Below are 6,000 nucleotides of genomic sequence, written 5' to 3' on the forward strand. Positions count from 1 at the left end.
CATAAATGCTAATATTAATGACCCTATCAGCTCATGTTGCTCTGATTATGTACAATGTATGCTGAACTTTGAATTTCTTCTCTGATTCTATCTCCAACTCGATTTGACATTACTGGCTCGAATACATTAATTGATCATATATTGACTAAATTTGATGCAGATTGCACTGCAGGCGTTATTGACTATCCAATTACTGATCATAGTCCAATTTTTCTCTGTCTTGGTTCGAAAAACAAAATTGTCGTTGATAATAACTATAGCAAAACATCGTTTAACTTTGAACAATTAAATCAGTTAATTCACAGAATAGATTGAAATTCCGAGTTGGAGGATGAATGCCCAAGCAAAGCATTTGAGTGATTTTCACCGAAAATTGCCACATGCATTGAAAACTGCACCTCATATACCACTGCTGTGCGATGGTTTCGAACACCGAGGAATCCATGGATTAATAACAGCCTGATCTGTTCTATTAACAAGAAAAATAATTTGCGCAAAAAACTGAAAACACATCCTTTTACCATTGCTTTGAGAGCTCGTTTAAAAAAATATTCCAACATACTTTCGACGGTGCTGAAGTTTGCAATGCGCAATTATTATCAAAACCGAATTTTCAAAAACTTTAATGACACTTGACGTAATTGGCTGCTCATTAAAGAATTTATTAACAATGATAAACGCGCAACAGGTATAACAAAAATTGCACGTGAAGATGCTACATATAGTAACCACAGCGATATTTGCCAATGCTTTTAGCGAGCACTTCATTCTTCATCAAGCTACGCACGACGTAACCACTTCGCATTATCTACCACGTTGCTCTCGGTCTTTTTATTTACGTCCTACATCTGCAGGGGAAGTCCATCAAGTCTTTAAATCGATAAATACAACAGGTGCAGGACTAGATTCAATTCATCCTTCCAAAGTGAAGCTGATTTCTGAAGATATATCCCCTGTTCTGGCAAATTTAATTAACAATATGTTTAAGGTGGGTGTTGTTCCAGATTGCCGTAAAGTTGAGAAAATTATCGCCGTTTTTAAGGCAGGCAATCGCAACAGCATTACTAACTACCGTCCCATCTGCACCCTTCTTTTTCAGCAAAGGAGTTGAGAAACTTTTTTGCTTGCGACTAATGAATTAGCTGAATCAATTCAAACTTTTAGCTCCTCAATAGTTCGGCCTTCGACCGGATCATTCTACCGAACTAGCACTCATCCCTTTCATAGAAAAAGTCAAACAAGCCACTGACAATGGATTAATTGCTGGAGCCATCTTAATCGATCTTACGAAAGCTTTCGATACAATTAACCATCTAATTAATACTTGTTCATAAACTTGAATCATTTGGAATTTCCGGTCCAACTCTTGAGTTCATTCAAAGTAATTTAAGTAACCGATCGCAGGTTGTTTCTCTGAATATTATTTTTTCTAACACTCAAGAAGTAACCACAGGTGTCCCGCAGGGATCTATACTAGGCCCCTTACTGTTCTTATTGTTCATCAATGACCTACATGTTGCACTAAAACACACGAAATGCATACTGTATGTGGATGACACAACTATTTACACTTTTCACAAATCGACTGTAAGACTGGACACGGGCTTTAGAATCTTCAGAGGCTCTTCGCCTTCATCGCTCATCGCTCATCGCTCTTCAGGACATACTTAACACAGATCTACACAATGTGAGCAAGTGGTGTAAAAATAACATGTTAAAGATGAACCCAAAAAAACAACTTTCATGTTATTTCACTCCCCTCTCACTACCATAAAAACTCTGCCATCACTAACGCTTGAGAACCATTCCTCGTCTTTCTCTGAAACTTCCAATTTTCTAGGCGTTACTCTAGATAAGCACCTAAAGTTTAACCGCCATGTTCAATCACTCCTGCAAAAACTTTCCTTCGGCATTCATATCATAATCAAAACGCATGCATACTTTCAACCACATATCATTCGTTCATTATATTATGCTTATATTCATAGCCACCATAGTTACTGTTTGTCTTGCTGGGGAAACACATACTTCACACACACTGAAAGACTTCAGCGCCTTCAAAATCAAGGCATAGGCTCATGAAATTCTCCTCATTGCAATCGCCCTCTGCACCGCTCTTTCACTGCTTGAACATACTTCCACTCCAACAATTATTTACTCTAAAATTATCCATAATTACGTACAAGTTAATTCATCATCACGCTCACATTGACGGTGTCATTGATCAACTTATTAATACTAACCCTACTAGGTTTCAACAGCGTAATAATTTCCTTTTACCTAAAGTCAGGACTAATTATGGAAAATTTACTACCGTGTTTGCTGGCATATCCCATTGGAATTCCTTACCGTGTGAAATTAAAACATTCACTACTGTTCACACATTCCATCATCGTATTAAAACTTATTTAATTGACTCGCTGTCTAGTCAACAGATCTAGACAGCAATATCCCAGTTTTTGGTTGTATGTTGTATTATGTAACTAAGTTAATATTTTTCATGTTTATTTTGTTTTAATTACAGATTTTATTGTTACCGTTGCTTTTACTTTTATTGCCACTGTTGCTTTCTGTAGGTTGTATCTTAACACTAATTACGCACTTCACTGCTTCCCATTATTTGTTATTCTACCCCACTTGTTTTGTTCTAGAAGGTCCCCCCAACCGTCATGTACTATGGGACCTCCTGCTGTACTACCTTTATTGTATTCACCTTTTTGACATGCATTCCTGAATAAAATTGAATTGAATTGAATTGAGTGCTATTCTAGCAATCTGCATTTTTGCTGGGAAGGTGGAAGTTTCTATGCATAGGTTGTATATGTGCTCCAATGGCGCAGCGATGATGTCGGTTACATATTTAACTGGACACATCTGGATATTATCACCATCACACGAGGTACTGTTCTGTAGGGCACTAAAAGTTCACAAAATTTCTCTGGTAGAGACAGGTTCAAGGAACAAAGAAGGGGGGCGCCTGTCAATGGATATGTGAGATATATCAGCTGAGGGGTTCAACGCAGGAGTAAAATACTTATTAAACTCCTCTGTAAGGCAGTTACCTGTGTAATCAATGACATGGTTAGTAATTTTATCGGAATTACCAGCCTGTGAAACGCCAGAGTCAAGTGACCGGATTGGACGCCAGAGTTTTTCAGGGCTATTAGATGTATCTGCAAAGTAGTTCTGGTAATACCTCAATTTTACCACTGGTATGTGACAGTTTAATTGATTTCTATACTTCTTGAAACAGTCAAAAATATTGATATGCAGGAAACTTCAACAATTAAAAATAATTTAATGGTTCCCCTTGAATCATATATGCTTGCCAACGTTATTACTGAACCCCAACGCGTTACCCCCACTTCTGCGTCAGTCCTGGACCTAAAAAACACCAATGCTACTTCTGAAACTCTTTCTGCAGGAGTGATAAATGCACACTAAGCGATCACCTTCCGGTTTACGGTAATTGCAATATGAATTTTAGTGTGCTGTGCGATGTCAGTGCACGTGAAAGATCCCCAGGTGGTCGAAATTATTCCGGAGCCCTCCACTACGGCACATCTTTCTTCTTTCACTCCCTCCTTTATCCCTTTCCTCACGGCGCGGTTCAGGTGTCCAACGATATATGAGACTGATACTGCGCCATATCCTTTCCTCAAAAACCAATTATTATTATTATTAATTTTAGAGCTACAAAGAACAGAAAACATAGACACCACACTATATCTAGTGCCTTTCCCCGTGGAGACTGGATTCATTTCGTGCGCAAACTTTGGCTACAGATTGGGAGTAAGCCCTTGCACGAACAAGTCCCGATGAAGCATTTAATTGCTTTCTGCACATATCTGCATCTATTTACAAAGAGATCTTTTCATATAAAACCGTTAAACCATCTAAGTCTCGGAAGCCTTGGGTGACGCCGGAAATACTCAAAATGATTTCTGAGAAATAGAGGTTATATAAAAAATTGTTAAGGACTAGAAATTCTGACAGTTTTGCCGTCTTCAAATCACATCGCAATAAAGTAAATTCCATCCTCAGAAAGGCGAGGAATAGTTATCACAGCAGTATGTTCGACGGAATCAGTGATGAAACAAATGTGCGGTCTAAAGTGAACAAGCTTTTAAATTGCACCTCCAATGAGACGCTTGAAATGTTCTTAATTGATGGTGTCATGTATGCCGGAAAAGCACTAGAGGTTAAGTTTAACAATTATTTCGCTACACTTGCGGGCAGTGCTCATGACCCTACCGCAATTTAAAAGATTCAGGGTTCTATTAATAATAGTATTTACCGGACTTCTTGTTACGAAGAAGCAATATTCATGGCGTTTAAATCTTTAAAACAAAGTGAGAGTGAAGATACATTTGGTTTAAAACAGAATCTTATTCTTCACGTATTGTACGTTAAATACCCTATAATATCTTATATATTCAATCTCTCGATACGGCAAGGAATTTTCTCGACGGCAATAAAGAAAGCGAAAGCGATCGCGATTCACTAGAATGGTCCTAGAAATAACCTCCCTAATTACAGGCCAGTGTCTATTCTCCATGTTTTTCTAAGGGTTTAAAAATAATAATTCTTGAAAAATATTCAAGGTTTTTGAGAATAACAACATCATAACCCAAAAGCAATATGGTTTTCTTTACAAAATCTTCAACGGAGTTGGCGCTATTGAAACAAAAAAGAATTGACAATTAATAATCTAGAACAGAAAAAATTAACGCTCGTAATTTTTATTGATTCGTCCAAAGTGTTTCACAGGATGAATAACTTCACTGAGGCACGTAAGTTATCAGTATATGGTGTCCGCAGTACAGCACTTAAACTAATAACAAGTTATCTTACGGATCGTACACAATCTGTTCATATTGAGCGTTACCACCCAGAATACGATTAAAACATGGAGTGCCCCACGGAAGCATACTAGGGCTATTTTTATTTAATGTTTACATCAACGACTTAATCCAAATAGACAACGAAGTCGAAGATATCATATATGCAGACCGCACTAGTTTATTTCTTTCGGGAAATGACGCTAGTTGCATAATTAAGGCAACAATGTGCTGTCCAAACTACATGCATGGTCCCGGAGAAATCCTCTAATGATAAATGCGGAAAAAACTACACCTTTGACAGGAGCTTTTCCCTTGGCGGAAAATAAGTTGTAATAACAGATGTAGTAAAAACGCTACGTGTTTATTTTTACCAATTTATGCTCTGGGATCATCATGTGGCTCATATAGCCAGTCAGTCAGTCAGTCAGTCAGTCAGTCAGTCAGTCAGTCAGTCAGTCAGTCAGTCAGTCAGTCAGTCAGTCAGTCAGTCCGTCAGTCAGTCAGTCACTCAGTCAGTCAGTCAGTCAGTTTGTTTTTTTTTGCATGAAAGTCACATCATCCTGCGGTTGGCAGAGACTAAAGTCATGGTTGCCTGACGAGGTCTCTGCCCCCGTAACAAAAGGAGCAGCCTACCGCAGCACAGCAGAGAGCTGGTACAAAAAAGAGAAGCTGCGTTACAGATAGTACACACATACATCCTATACAACATGGCTGTACTTAAGTACTATGGACAGTTTTTTTTTTAATCACATTGAAGATTCGCCCAAATATCACTAGAACACGTAAAAAAAAAGTCAAGAATTGAAAAGAAAATTTACGTTTTTCATTGTTACTTAACAATCTCAATGGAAAACAAAATTGCCCACAGTTCACGTTTGAACGTTTTTCTGTGTAGGCAGAAATCTAAAATAGAAACAGAGTTATTTAACATGTCTATTCTCTGGTATTCGAGATCTTGTTTTCCATAATTTGTTATGACTTTTTTATTTCTGCGCTTGGGGTTACGGATATCGTATTGAGCCAAGACAGGTGTTTAAACACTGTGGAGTTTTTTATATAATCGCTGTGCCAGTATTCATAAATAGACTTTACCTGCTGGTGAAATATCAAATCTGGGAAAAAGTGGATGCGTCGACCAAAACTAATAGAGCCGGTG

The sequence above is a fragment of the Amblyomma americanum genome, chromosome 6 (genome assembly GCF_052857255.1).
Source record: "Amblyomma americanum isolate KBUSLIRL-KWMA chromosome 6, ASM5285725v1, whole genome shotgun sequence".
Lineage (NCBI taxonomy): Eukaryota > Metazoa > Arthropoda > Arachnida > Ixodida > Ixodidae > Amblyomma > Amblyomma americanum.